Source organism: Agelaius phoeniceus, chromosome 4, assembly GCF_051311805.1.
Source record: "Agelaius phoeniceus isolate bAgePho1 chromosome 4, bAgePho1.hap1, whole genome shotgun sequence".
Classification (NCBI taxonomy): domain Eukaryota; kingdom Metazoa; phylum Chordata; class Aves; order Passeriformes; family Icteridae; genus Agelaius; species Agelaius phoeniceus.
This window is the reverse complement of record NC_135268.1, coordinates 18,080,981-18,095,378: the sequence shown is the minus strand read 5'-3', so window position 1 is coordinate 18,095,378 and position 14,398 is coordinate 18,080,981. Positions and strand designations below refer to the sequence as shown.

At 45.4% G+C, this 14,398-nt stretch overlaps 1 protein-coding gene across 5 annotated transcripts in view; it reads left to right on the top strand.

Moving 5' to 3' along the window:
- Positions 1 to 14,398, top strand: part of ARHGAP24 (Rho GTPase activating protein 24) — a 183,444-nt gene that overhangs the window by 104,165 nt on the left and 64,881 nt on the right. Inside the window, exon 1 of one of the 5 annotated variants that reach the window (XM_077177011.1) lies at positions 7,733 to 7,876. The exons of 3 other annotated variants lie outside the window; for them this stretch is intronic. The gene's annotated coding sequence lies outside the window, so the exon portion shown is untranslated. Of the gene's footprint in view, positions 1 to 7,732; positions 7,877 to 8,141; positions 8,173 to 14,398 lie in introns of those variants that run through there. One more of the 5 variants, XM_077177012.1, reaches the window with a different exon arrangement.

Sequence of the window (14,398 nt, the reverse complement as noted above, 5' to 3'; positions counted from 1 at the left end):
TAGATTCCAGGATTCCTCAGGAATGCCCACTCCATACTGCAGCTGAGCAAGCCAAATTGGAAATAAGCTCATGGCTATACCCTGCTCTCACTTCAGAACAGGGAGCATCTGCTGAGGACACCCCTACCCTGGGCAAAGCAAATCTGTTATTTATTTTTAGCCTTGTTAGTGATGGAGTGAGTAGTGGCAACAAACAGAGAACAAATACATTTCATTTCTGTTCCTGGAGTTGCCTCTCTCAGGTCTGTTTTAGATATTTCACTGTTGCCCCATTACATATTCAGCTCTTTGGTCCCCAGCACAGGAGCAAGTCCAGGGGAGGGATACCACTCTGAGCTACCTGGCCTTGTGAAAGGTGTCTCTGCCCCTGGCAGGGCAATTGGAACTACATGGTCTTTAAGGTCCCTTCCAAACCATTCTATGATTCTATGATACATTCATTTTGCTGTTTGTGAAAAGGGATAGAGATACATACTTGCTTAGGGCAGCCTAGAGGAATAATCTGTTTATGTAACTGCCTTCTCAAATATATTTTATCATTAGCCATAAGAAAAACTATTCTCTTGTCTTGGTCCCTGGGAGACAACAGTTATACCTAGTAGACATTTATTATTTTAGGACTTACCTATGTGGGATATGGAAAATGAGTTTTCACTACTCTTCTTTTGTCTCAGCTTATGAACTGCACAAAAGCCTCTGTGGACAGGAGCAAGATTTCTGCCTTCTTCCTGTTTTCCCTTGACCCTTTCTCAGAGTTAAAGCAATGCAAAGCACAGAAACTTACCTTTACCTTCCAGCTTGCTGTCGAGTCTGTGTTTTTGGAATAATTTACTGATCCTAGCTGCCAAGTTGTAGCTGATGTGCCTCTCTGTGTGTGAGTTGTGAAATGGTGGTGCACAGCTAATTCTTGCCCTGTCCTTGCTATCCTCTCCGAGGACCTTTGGAATAAACACAAACTTATGGAAAGGAACAGTGATCCCCTGACAGAGCCCACATTACACAGGTTAAGACAGGTCTTTCATGGAATTGATGCTGTAACCTAGGAAAACTTCTGGAGTCCACATGTGTGATTTGTGTATTATTAATATTTTATAAATTATAGCTGTAAGTCAGGTTTTTTGTAGGATCTTTGAAGGTCCCACAGATGATCTATAAAGACAAAGCCTGTTCTACTGAGCTTGATATCAGAGGTGCTGCTGATTACAGTCATTTTTATTGGCACACTTCTCCAGCAGCCATGGGAGCGAAGCCAGTCTCATTTCATTGGAGCTGATTTACAGGTGTCAGGCTATGGCAAGTTTCAATCATCTCAGACCAGGGCTGTGTTTGAACTGATGACCCAGGAGGGAGCAGCTTTAAAGAGCTGGATTCATAACTGATGCTGCAGATGAACTGTACCTCCCTGGTGCATGTGTCACTGAGCTGTTGGAAAAATTGCTGGGAAGCAAACCCAGAGGATGTGCTCTCTGGTTCTCAAAGGCTAAGAGGTTGAGAAGTTTTGTTTGCCATGTAAGAGCAAATAATGTGCTTTTCTGGCTCACATGGAGGGTTGTTTTCCATGGTGAAACCTCAAAACCACATTCACCTTCAGAACCTCTGCTTATTTTTTGACTTCCTCTCTGGATTTGAAACCAAGATGTTGCTGTCACCACATTTCACTGTGATACAGAGGGAGACACAGGTCCCATGTGCTCTCCTTGACTGAAAGTTGACATGATTGTGTAATAAGTCTTGAATCCACATCTGAGCTTTCTGAATTCCATGTTTAATTAATAAATTTTTATTTACTCCTTCTTTTCATAAACCAAGGAAATAACAGCTGGTGTTTGCTTATGTCTAGTAGACAGATGCCTCACACAAACACCATACTTTTCCAGCATCAAAACTGAAAGGGAGTTAATATCTGAAGGGCAATTTGTGGATGCATCTGTGTTTATGAACCTGTTCATTCCAAATGTAACAACCAGATTTAAGAGGAATATAACAAATATGTTGTCCTTATGGATTATAATTTCACGGTAATTTTTTTTCTGATGTTTTCTTCCAGACCTGCTATAATGTTTGTCCTATCTCCCATTCCCCTTAGGAATAGGTTCTTTGAAAAACAGCATATTCTGGCAATTTTTTCTTGTGACCTAGCTCTTGGAAAGGGTTTCTCTAAGCTGCAATGCAGAACCGCAGCCTAAAATGTAATTGGGCAAGTTAAATAGTGTGCAGCTGAGAGCCCTTTGCATGGTACAGCTGACAGAAGCCTCCATGAGAAGATCTCAGCATGATATTCAGGGTTATTTGGGCATCCCAGAGGGCTGCACAAATATAACCAATTCCAAGCCCAAATACACAAACATATGGAGAAAGTATAATTTCTTACATATCAGATGAACTGTATTTGGACTGCAGTGAAGTTGGAAGGAAATGGAGGAAAGCACTCTGTAAGATTTATTCTTGTGCTGGAATATGCAAAACCAGATGCTGCATCTGTATCACAGAGGAAATAATTTCTGTGATTGTAACATCCTCTTTGCTGTTACGGTTGTGTGTGTGACTGACTTTTCACCTGCCTATGAAATGTGTACAGCAATTTTATCTAGCAGAACAACTGAAAGGACAGCTCAGCTTCTCCTAGGGCTGTCTAGTAATGCCTATTGCTGTAATGCTGCCTTTAGTAATGCTGAGGGACAAGCTGACAGCTTTGCTTTCAGCAGAGATTATTTTATTGACAGCAAGAGACTGCTGATAAAGTGGAGGGCAGATCGAAATCTGGACATCCTCACATATTCTAGGCACTTTTAACAAAGAACCCCAAGTGTTCTTGTCACACTGAATTCCCTAAGCAGTTGGGGATTTATGGGTACTTCAGAAATTCCCCTTGTAGGGTTCTGCAAGTACCTACACTGCATAGCTCTCCTCTTCCATACCTCCTCCTTTAATATATTTGTGGTCATATTGTTAAACACATGTCATAAAACACAAGGGATATGCTCAATTTACGTTAGCATGTGATCCTTAATTCCCATTTCTGGGTGTTACTCCCATTTTGCATGGGTGTAACCCAGCTGGCACCTCTGAAAACCTGCCATAAAGTACTAAAAATGAAGAGAAGTAGAGGCTCAAATCCCATTTAAGCACTGTGAAGGAAAGGATTTTGTTCTGAAGTCACATGAAGTATTAAAAATTACCCCAGTATGCAAAGTTGCAGTCTCTCCAGGAATAAGGAAGAATCTTTTGAGTGGGATGTGTAGTGGATACTTTGGGTGGCAGATCCCAAACCTTAGAGGCAGAGCAGAAATCCCTAAGCAGTTGGTTTCGTCAGTTAAGAAATTTAATTTATTGCTTCTCATGGTACTTGGGAAGAAAGTAAAATGTCTGGCAAAACAGCTTCCCTCACCTCAGCCAGCTGGCACGAAAGGAAAACTTGTTGAACAGTCTGGATTCAGGGAGCTGCAGTCAGGACCATGACATTTGCAAGCTGCAAAGTTGCTGTATTTCCCATCTTGCTGTCCCTCCCCTTGTTCCCTGCCCACCTACACACACAGCTGCTCCCTGCCCAGGCAGCCCTGGTGTCCACCAGTGTCCAAAAATGTGAGGAACGCAGCCCCATGGTGCTGGGCCAGTGCTGCGCCAGCCACTGGAACACGTGCTGTTTACAAAATACTGCTCTAAATATTCCCTGGTGCCACGGAGAACAGAATTGGGAGGCAACAAAGGCAACAGAAGGAGATTTTTTGCCTTTTTTATGAACTGTAGGGAAGGCAGGAGGCTATTGCTAGCTTAATTTTGACTGGGAGCAGTGACTTATCTAGGCAGTGGTAACTTGCATTCAGACTCTGCTCCTCTGAGCCCTGGGGAATGCAAGTGGACCCAGGGACTCTGCAGAGCTGTTCCACAACTTTTTCTTGGGTTTCTTCAGTGCACTCCCAAGCCCAGCTGATTCACTTAGGTACAGCAACAGAGAGGATAAAGGCTAAACCTGATTTGTAATAAGGAATCCTACAGCACAAAGCCTTGGAATTTTGTCTCAAACAGTTAAAAAGCAACTTCTGTTTTCCAGGGCATTGTTCTTGCTCGTGTGCTTTTGACCAAAATATGCAGTAGTGTTACAGGTTGGCTTCCAACCAAACTGATCTTGTAGTGTCTCCCACCACTATGTGGGACCACCACATGATTTAGGTGGATGTTCAGAAGGAATTTTCTCAGGAGGACAGAGAGGTTTAACCTCAGCAATTCAAATGGAAAATGGTGCAACTTGCTGGGATGTGGTTCAGCTGTCTGCAGGGCCTTGGCAGTCGCAATCTTGTTACGAGTTCAGTAGTGAACTCTAAATCTTGGCAGCTGTGGGCCAGTATTTCCACTCGTCTTTCCATGCATGGTGTCAGCCAACATCTGACTCTTTGGAGAGTGGCTGACTGTTGAATACTTGCATCACTGGCTTGCTTTTAAACAGGAGAGGTGAATTAGTCACCAACAACACTGAAAAGTTCTCAACATTCTCTTCACGTCCATCTCACCAGCACTGCTGGATCCTAGGCTTTGGGAACAGCAATCCAGATTGGTGCAAACACAAACCCACCACTGTTGGGGGAGAAGAGTTGTTGTGTGAACTGTTTCAGGAGCTTGACCCCACAGATCAATGGGCCTTGACAATATCCATTTGAGGGTATTGAGAGAACTGGATGGCTTCATTGTGAGTCTTCTCTCCCTAATCTTGGAGATCAGGGGACATCAGAGAAGGCTACAAGGCGGCTAAACTCACCCGGATATACAAGAAGGGCTTAACAGAGGATCCAGGAGATTACAGGCCCATCAGTGATACAAGGCCCTTCAGTTCCTGGGAAAGTTACCACAGGAATCCTCCTAGGAGCTATTGCAAGATACATGAAGCAGGGGATTGGGAAAAGCCATGATGGATTCACCAAGGGCCAATCGTGCTTGACAGAGCTGATCACCTTCTGTGGCAAAGGAACTGCTCAGTCCAAGTGGGGCAGGTGGTTGGACATTGTTTACCTGGATTTCTGCAGGGATTTCCATATTTCCAGTCTCCTCCTGGACAAACAGACACATTATGGTCTAGAGGAGCAGTCCTTGCAGTGGGTGGGGAACTGGCTGGCAGGAAGCACCCAGGAGGTGCCAGTAAACAGCTCCTCTTCAGGCTGGTGACCCATCACACGTGGCGTCCAAAGGGATGGGTATTGGGCCCAAAACTGTTTAATATCCTCACAAGTGATCAGTGTGATGGGACCAAGTGCACCCTGGGGAGGTTTGCTAATGATTCCAAACTGAGTAGGGAAGGAAACACTTCAGAAGGGAGACCCACCCTGCAGGAAGACCTGGATAGGCTGGAAGAGTGGGCTGCCTGAACCATATGAAGCTCAACAAGGCCAAGTGTAAGGTCTTGCACCTTGGAAAAAACATAATCCAGGGGTGCAGCACAGGCTGTGTGTGATCTGCCTGGTGGGAGGCAGCTCTGTGGAAAGGGCCCAAGGGGTCCTGGTGGACAGCAAACTCAGTATGAGCAAACAGTGCTGCTGTGGCAGAGATCCAACGGGATGGCGGGATGCACCAACAAGGGCACCACCAGCAGAGATAAAGGATCATTATCCAATTCTACTCATTGCTTGTCAGGCCACACCTGGAATACTGTGTTCAGTTTTGGTCCCCACAATACAAAAATATGTAGACAAGCTGGAGGGGTTCCAGAGAAGGGCCACAAAGATGATCAAAGGACTGGGAAGGCTGCCATATGAGGAAAGGCTGAGAGAGACGGGTTTGTTCAGCCCTGAGAAAAGAATGCTTAAGGGAGGCCTTATATCACCATGTTCCAGTATTTAAAGGGTGCCTGTAAAGATGGAGACTTCTTTTTACAAGGAGTTGCATGGAAAAGGTGAGGGGTAATGGTCACATGTTATTCCTGGGGAGATTCCAGTTTCTGTGATCATTCCATGAACTCACTGGAGGAGAAGCAGCTCCAGAAAGCAGGCTGCTCAGACCTGGGGGACGGGTGATGTCTGTAACTCTCTCATTGCCCTGCCAACTGGGTAGAATTGTGACTTATTCAGAAAAACAATGTTGAGAGTGATACTTGCTCAACATGACTGCAAGAGGCTGTGACTTAGGGCTGTGTTCATATTAACAGCACTGTTCCCATGGATTTTGATAGGGAAGGAGCTGCTTTGTAACATTGGAATATGATGTATTAGGAGGGGAATATTTCTCTCCTACGGTGACTTCACTGGGTGCAGCTGGTTCTCAAATGTGTTCTGAAGTAGTTTCTCATTAGGATCAACTCATGGGAAGTAACAGATGGTGAAGTGAGACTAAATTAGTGAGAACGTTGTGCTCGGTTAATGCTCTTTCTCTCTATAAATAATAGCTGGCGAGTGGAGCAGGAATGAGGACATTACACTGTTATGTTTGTGGCTACCTCTGCTGCTGCTACATAGATGTTATATGATGCCTTCTAGCATGTTTGGTCAGCACTAGAAAAGAGTAGAAAGAATTTGCCAGCCCTTTCATGAGGGCGAAAATACTGCAATTCTGCTGCAGAACAAATAAAATCCACGGAATGCTCAAAGACTTAGGAGGGGAAACAAGTGTGGGAGACAACTTTACATTAACAGTCAACTTCTTCATACAAAAGTGAAACAAAACCCAGCGTCTCTCCTCTGATATTCCCAGTAAGTCTCCAACTTTTTATTTACTTCTATCCTAAAATCTTCCTTTGAAATATATGTATTTTAATAAGACTTAACTTGCTGTGGTTTGGACATCCTGGCTTGTTGTCAGGCATACTTCACGGCTGGAGCAACTAGCAGGAGAATCACTGTGGCTTTACCAGCCTTTTAGAATGCCACAAGTGGCTGCTGCCAGCCATCACCTGCCCCTTCCCATTTCTTTGTGTGACACAGTGTGAATATGTGTGAAGCTGGCATCCACAGACTGGAAGTTTTACATTCAAAACTGCATCTGCTGTCCCGGCTCGGATACTGGCAGCAGCTCTGGCATCTTTGTCTTGAATGACATCTTCTGCAAGTTTGGTCGTCAGTGATTTTTTTTTTTTCAGGGCACAGCAATGAAAAGCTTTGCAAAAAAATAATTCCTCCTGAGGTTTTTTTTCTGGACTTGTCAGCCTGTGCCATAAACTTACCTTATGGGCCATTTTGTAGACTTTTTTGCAGACCTTACTCCATGCCCTGCAGGACATAGGCTTTCATTAGCGAGCTTCTTGAGGTGTTCTTCTTATCCTGGTGTGAGGCCAGGATAAAATCCTTCTTCTTCCCCATGCTAGACCTAACTCCTCACTGGAAGCAGGTGCTCATACTATTACAAACAAACAGGACAAACCCTAACAGTGTGAAACTTTGATTTGCAGGAGGACACACAGATCTCTGAACGGCTCAGAGACTAAGGAGATATACTTCCTCCAGGGATCTTTTATCATAAAAGCAGCTTAAGTGACTCACTCTTTCCCGAGGATATTCTTAAAACAACCCCACTCAGTTCGTCTTTTAGTGGTCAGAAAGAAGATTTATTTTGTGCTGTCTTTCAAAAAAAAAAAAAAAAAAAAAAGAAAGAAAGAAAATCTTTTGAAAAAAGTCAATGGCCGTATTTCCAAGAGGATTTGGGCTGTATTAGAGGTCTGTAAGGCTCACTAATGCACGGGCTGACTGGCACTATCTTCACTCAAGCAAGTGCTCCAGTGAAAAATTCAGTGCTATTTTTAGTTCCCTTACAACAAACTGCTTGATTGTAAGGCCTGGGGAGCCGTGACACCGTGATCGTGAGGGGTCTGCTGGAAAAAGCAGAAGGACGAGGCGCGGCAGCGTGCAGGCTACACCGGGCACTCCGGCTGATGCACAGGGGAACACGCCAGGAGCAGGTATTTTAAATCATCTCCTGAGCCTTGCTCTGCCCACGAAATGAAGCTGCTGGCCAGAGTCAGGGCATGAAAGCGTTAGCTGGCTGGCTCTATCTGCTCCTGCCCTTAAAGATTTCATTCCATAAATTCCTGTCCTGACCGTCAGCTTTTAAGTCGTCTCCTCTCGTTTCCTAGCCTTTTCTGGGATTTTGCAGGCTCTTTAGGCAAGTTAGCAAATGGCAGTAGCGGGAGAGAGATAAGTTTCCCGAGCGGAAGGCGTCGTGCTCTGCTGGAAGCCCCGCCGTGGCAGTGCCTGGGTGAGTAGCCGGGAAGGAGCCGGAGCTGCGGCCGGCAGAGGACGCGGCCGGCGGGGGTCGGTCGGAGCGCCCGAGGGGCTGGAGCCGTGCCCGGGCCGTGTCCGAGCGCCAGCGGCCCCCGGCCCGCCGGACCCCGCCTCGGCCGCGGCGCTCCCCGCAGGTCGGTGCCGGGCGCGGGCAGCCGGTCCCGGGGGGCTCAGGGGCTGCTCCTGGGCGCGGTGGTCGCCATTCCTGGGCGGTGGAGTCACGGGCGGGACGGGCGCCAGGGCCGGGCAGGGCGCGCCGGCCGCGGCTGCCCGGGCTCGGCCGCCGGTGCCAGGTGAGCGCCGGGCGGCTCCGCGGCGCTCCTGCCCCGCAGGGCCGGCAGCGCTGCCGGCGGGATGGGCCGCCCGGTCCCGGCTGCATCCCGCCCGCCTCCTGCCCGCTTCCAAGCGCTGTGTCACAGCCTCTGCCAGCCTGCCCCAAGAACGAGGATCCCGGCCTGCTGGAGAGGCGGCAGGGCTCGGCAGGGAAAGTTGTGCGTGTGTGAAGCGCCGTGGGGAGCAGGGCAGTGCTTTGCTGTCTCGCATTTGCACCCTTTTGGTTCAACTCGGCTGTGCAGTGCTTGTGGATTCCTTGCCTCAGAGTCAGACCCAGGCTTTGGAGCGAGCGTTGATGCAGTTTAGCTGCATTGCTTTGTTTTAAAATAACTACATGTGTTTCACCCTTAATGATACCATTATCTTAAAATAGCTCGATGTGCTGCCTCCCTTGAGTTACTTGGTAGAAAAAACAAGGAAAGGGAACTGCTGAATTCCCATGAACTTTGTGTTCATAGATCCTGCTAGGCTTTCAGCATGCTGAGCTGCTGTAGCAGTCTTCTCCGTGTACTAGAAATGTGTATTACAAACTATTCTCTGCTGCTGTGGTCACATTCTCTGCCCTTGCCCTAGCTGTGCTTAAGGTACATTTGAAAATACAGGTGGAATGGCACATCCATAATGGGGATTTTAGTGTACTCCTGTTAGATCTGTGCATCTGTATATTAACAGTGCAGATGGTGCAAGCAGAGTAGTTGTAGCATGTGCTGGCTTACTTGTGCATTAAATTAGTTCATATAATTAGATAATAATCAGTCATGCTCATGGGAGATGAAATAGTTAATGTTTTGGTGCTTGTCTAAAAAAAATTTCACATACTCGGTTTTGTTCTCACTGGTTCTGGCCAATCCAGACTTTTATCCTCCAGAAATAGTCTTCATCACTAGTTGCCAGTTTCAGTGCTAGTTACTAAAACAAAGACAAGTAGAATGAAAAGTCAATTATTCCATGGCCTGAATTCAGTAAACTGAGTCTGCATGGTTTAGAACTTGTTATACTTTCAGGGTAATTAAGATTAATTATTTGGGTTTTCTTCTGGCAAAAAGTAGAGGTGGATGAGATTTTATTAAAACTCCAGTGACAAATGTTTTAGCGTTAGGGCACTTCTCTGGGACATGCTGTACATGTCAGTGTAGATGAAAGCTCTGTGTTTGTGCATTTGATCACCTTAAGCAAATTTTACCAAACTGCTGGCAAGGCTGACTGGATATTTCTTGATCAGTGTTGTGTCTTTCCATCTACTTGTCCTGTTATCCTGAGTGTTTCAAGGGCAGGTACCACACAGCCCACCTCTAGAAATACTCACTGGCACGTTGTAGTGTTTGTGTTTGCACAGGGGATACTTGTGCACAGTACAACCCTGACAGCTTTTAGGTGAGCAGTGCAGTTTGTGTCTGGCACATGCCAGAATCAGCCTGACACAGGGGACACTCTGTGGGACTAACTGCATTGCCTCATTTTGATACTCTGGTACCTCTGTATTGGAAAGACACATGGCCCTCAAAAGACAAACTCCATTACCTCAGGGATACTGCAGTCCTTCTCAGCTACCTACAGATGCTGTCCATACCCTGCCTGAGGACAGCTCAAAGTAGCAGCACTTCAGTTGGTGTTTGGTAGTGGGAATATGAGAGGTAAGGGGAAGCGAGTTGCAATGCTTATGAGAACTGTTAAGTGAGTATGTGTTTACACAATATTTGGGTATAAAACCCCTCTTTTCTCTCACACCCTTAAGCCTTTTGGTTAGGTGAGTGGGTGAGATGCTGTGCTGCTGGTCACACATCATGCCCTGAGCATGGGAGAAGGTGGTCCTGCAGGGTGTGTTGTAACACCCTGATTCTGGAGCTGCTCATGGATAGAACTCCCTCCCCGTGCTCTGCAGGATGACCTGCTGCTGCCTCTGGGCTTCTTTTTCCTAAATGGGGTTACACTTGTACTTCATTGTCTTCATTGCAGGTTCTGAGACAGGTCAGAAATCTCATTTGAAGGAGGTGAAGTATCTTTCTGGCTTTATTGTACCAGTTGGGAAGTGATGGATTGCACATAAGCTCTGCACCTGATATCTCTTGCAGGCCATAAATCCAAGTGATGCAACTCAAAAGCAAACTGTAAAGTCCAGACTGACACTGTCATTTAAATGTCCATTCAGGGAAATACTGGTTTCTGAGCTATGGCTAAAGATGAGCAGGTGTCAGATTCATTCTCATGTCCTCTGAATGCAGTGCAGTAACTCACAATTTTATCTCATCTGTTTTAAAACAGCTTTCTGGAGATTTTTGATTTTTTTCCCCCTGATCTTTGTTAGCTAATTCAAGTAGAAGTGGCTTATAAATTAAACATAATTTTCTAATGAATCCAGCTCATCCTTCTTAAGCCAAGTCTGATACAAAACCAAACTCATCTTAATCATTAAATGAAGTCATTGACTTTTTTGTCTGTGAATGTCAGATGGTAGCAGATTTCTGAAGTACTTAACCTGAACATTATCCATAGACTGCAGCTCTCTCTTCTTCCAAGATACAGTTATGAAATGTACTAATACCATGCATGTAAAAAGTTGGAAGTTCTCAGCATTCATTCCTGCTGGCAGAGGAGCAATTAGAAACTTCTCTTGGCAACAGATTTTATGAATAATGCAGGGGTTTTATTTAGTGATGAAAGGAAGTGTCAGACTTTCAAAATGACCAGGAACATGTTGGGGTCATTTAGGTTGTCACAAGAGCTGCTCTGAAACCTTCCCCTTTTCCAGGAATGCAGCTAGGTCCCGGACCCAGAGCACTTTTCAGCCCATCTGACAGCAGGGTAAAGAGGGAGCCTTGTACACAAAACTAAAAAAGTCCAGTTTCTGTGGATGAGAAAGGTGTCAGAGAATACCTGAACTGACATTTTACACTTAGCCATAAATAAAAATGGGGCAGCTAGTGGCAGCAAAGAATATTTGTGAAAAATAAGCATAGTATGTTTAGAGATGGCATGGGCTAGAACAGAATAGAAATCGAAGAGGACTTTTCATTTGGAAGGGACCTATAAATGCTCATTCAGTCCAACTGCCTGACCACTTCACATGATCAAAAGTTAAAGTGTGTTTTTAAGGGCACTGTCCAGATTCATCAGTCTTGGGGCAACAACCACGTGTCTGGGAAGCCTATTGTAGTGTTTAACCATCCTCTCAGTAAAGAAATGCTTCCTAATGTCCAGTCTAAATGTCCCTTAATGCAGCTTTGAACCATTCTCATGCAGGAAAATCCAGGTAATACTCAGCTATCTATGTGCTAGGAGTGTTTCCTGAAAAAGTGTGGAAGAGCTAACAACATCCAGCAGTTGTTTCAGCTTCCTTGTTTGCAGTCTGCTTCAGGCTTCATTTGGTTTCCTTTATTCTCCCCCTGGGATATCTCCATTGCAAATGTGTTGGATTTGTAATGAGGGAGCACAAGGTTTCCAATACTTAGTGAACAAACCTCTGAAATGTTTCCTCTAACAGTAAGAATTCACCAAGCTTGTCTGTGGATTTTAAACTTCAGCCACTTAGGGAGCCAATTAATGGTGCTGTGTTACCAGAGGAAAGAGATAGTGTATTTTGGCACCATTTTTTCATGTTTCCCCATGGCCTGCCATTGGGGTCTTTGTTTCAGTATAAAAGGGGGGTTAGTGGCTTTGGACATCTCTGTTTCAGCGTGCTATTAACAGGAAAACTAATAAAATGATAGGTTGAAGGTGTAAAATATAGCCCCAGAGTGACTTAAAATATGGGAGAGATGGCAGTACAATTGGAGCTTGCAATAAATGGTCAAAGATAAAATGGAAAAATCTATCCTTATTAAAAGTGGTGTGTGCAATATATTTATTTAGGCACTCAGAATCAGGAGAGTTGTGGCTGCTTCAAATGAGAAATGTGTTCTAAGGAAATACTTTCTTCATTTAAATTTAATTTGAGGAGGTTTGAAAGTAGAATTCATTCTTGTGGAATTAGATTATGCCCTGGTTGTTATATTTCCCTCTTCCACATCATTTTGTCTTTCTCAGTTCCACAAATAGCTTTTTCATCTTGGTTGCCACTGGCAAAAGCCTGTAAGTAGGATTTTTGGACACATGTGAATGAATCAGAAATTCTGTGGTTGGAGGTTTTGCGGTCATTAGGAGGAGGCGCCGGAGCGATAGAAGGTCACTTGGTCAGATTTAAGCAAACTGTAAGTTTTAGGGTTTTTTTCAGAAACAGGATGATAATGGTGAGGATATGGTGCCAGCAAGCAACCTCAGTGCTGAGTCACAGTATCATCTGCCTTTGTGCAGCTTATGGAGACTGCATCTCACATGCTCTTCCTTCAGCAATCAGGGTGCACACCTTACCCAGATCACACTGTGGTCACCAGGAGTGAATCTTGGGCCACAGCCAGTGCATTTCAGTACTGACATCCTGAGGGGATTAATGAAACATGGGCTTATCTTTGTCCTTTTTCTGCCTCCAAAACGTGGGAGATAGACTGGGAAAGTCAGATCTCATTTTGCCTTTCCCCTGGGGTACCCTGGTACATGGCAGAGCCATGTCTTTGTGGCTGGGAGAGGTGAAGGGTGGGATGCTCCCCAAGAGCAGAAGAAGCTGATGGAAGCAGTAGAGCAATAGAAGGAAGATCCTTGACCGAAGAAATTCTTACTTTAAACAGTCCTTGTCTGATCCTAGAAGGACGTGAGGCCACTGGTGGGATCTGTCTGCTTTATAAAGGGCTTTGAATGCCCTGGGCAATGTGATGTTCATCAGGCAAAACAGGAAAGGCAGCTGTGCAAGTGCATCAGCCTTACAAAACCTGACCTAACACCCTGAGGTCCACACGTGGAATAGAGAGGACTCTTAGGGGAAAGAAACAAGTGCTGTGGGGGTTTGGGCCAGAGAAGATGACAAATTGCATACACTTTTGGTAACCTTAAGGGCAACTAAGTGAACTGTCAAAAGCATTTTGCGGGCCAGCTTTCCAGCAGGAGTACAGCTATGCAGTGCCCAGGCTCTCCTGGGAGAGTCATCCTCACCTACCAGCCCTCCCTCTCTCAAGTGGCCAAGTTGTGGTCCTAACTGCATTTGAATCCTTGTGCTTAGCAGAAGGATGCTGAGGCAGCAGTGGGTACTTGTGCAGTGGTGCAGTCACTGCTGTGTAATTATTACATCAGGGCCCCTGAGGTATGTGCCCTGGTCCGTGACTGGACTTGTGATGCTGGCTGGTCCGGCTGGCAGCTGGCACGTTGTTCAGTCAGGGCATGGGATCTTGCTTTAGTGTGAAATCCCCTGGGGGCAAAATCTACAAATCTACAGCTAGCCCAGCAGATTGCCATGGTAGAAGCAGCAGCCTGTCCCCTGCCCTTGCACACAGCCCCTGCCCCTGCCTGCCTGTTTGCTCCCCTGCAGCTCAGGGATCCTGTCCTTCAGTCCTCTAAGAACCCAGGCACTGGCAGCTTTCAGCTTCTGTACTGAAAGGAGCTGATTTCTGCTTTTTATCACCAAAACTGAAAGGAGCCTTTTACTTAAAGATAGCAAAAGGTAGTAGTGAGAGCCATTTCTGCTTCTGCTTGTGTGGGCCCTCGCTCTGTCTTTTTAAAGCAAATAATAAACCAGCTTTTATAGTTAGTAGTTTCTAACAATTCCTCACTGATTGCAAATCACCTTATTTATCTATTTAGATTCCTTCCGGTTCACCAAGTAGCCTGTGAAATTACTGAGTTTCTGATGGGTGTCCTGTAAAATCTCAGTTAAGGTATGGTGGGACAGCATGTTGTAGTTATTTAAATTACAACTTTTTTTCTTTAAACGGGGGGATACTTATTTGACATACTTCACTTCAGGTATGACCTTTTTGTCTCTGCTGGTACATTTTCTGGGT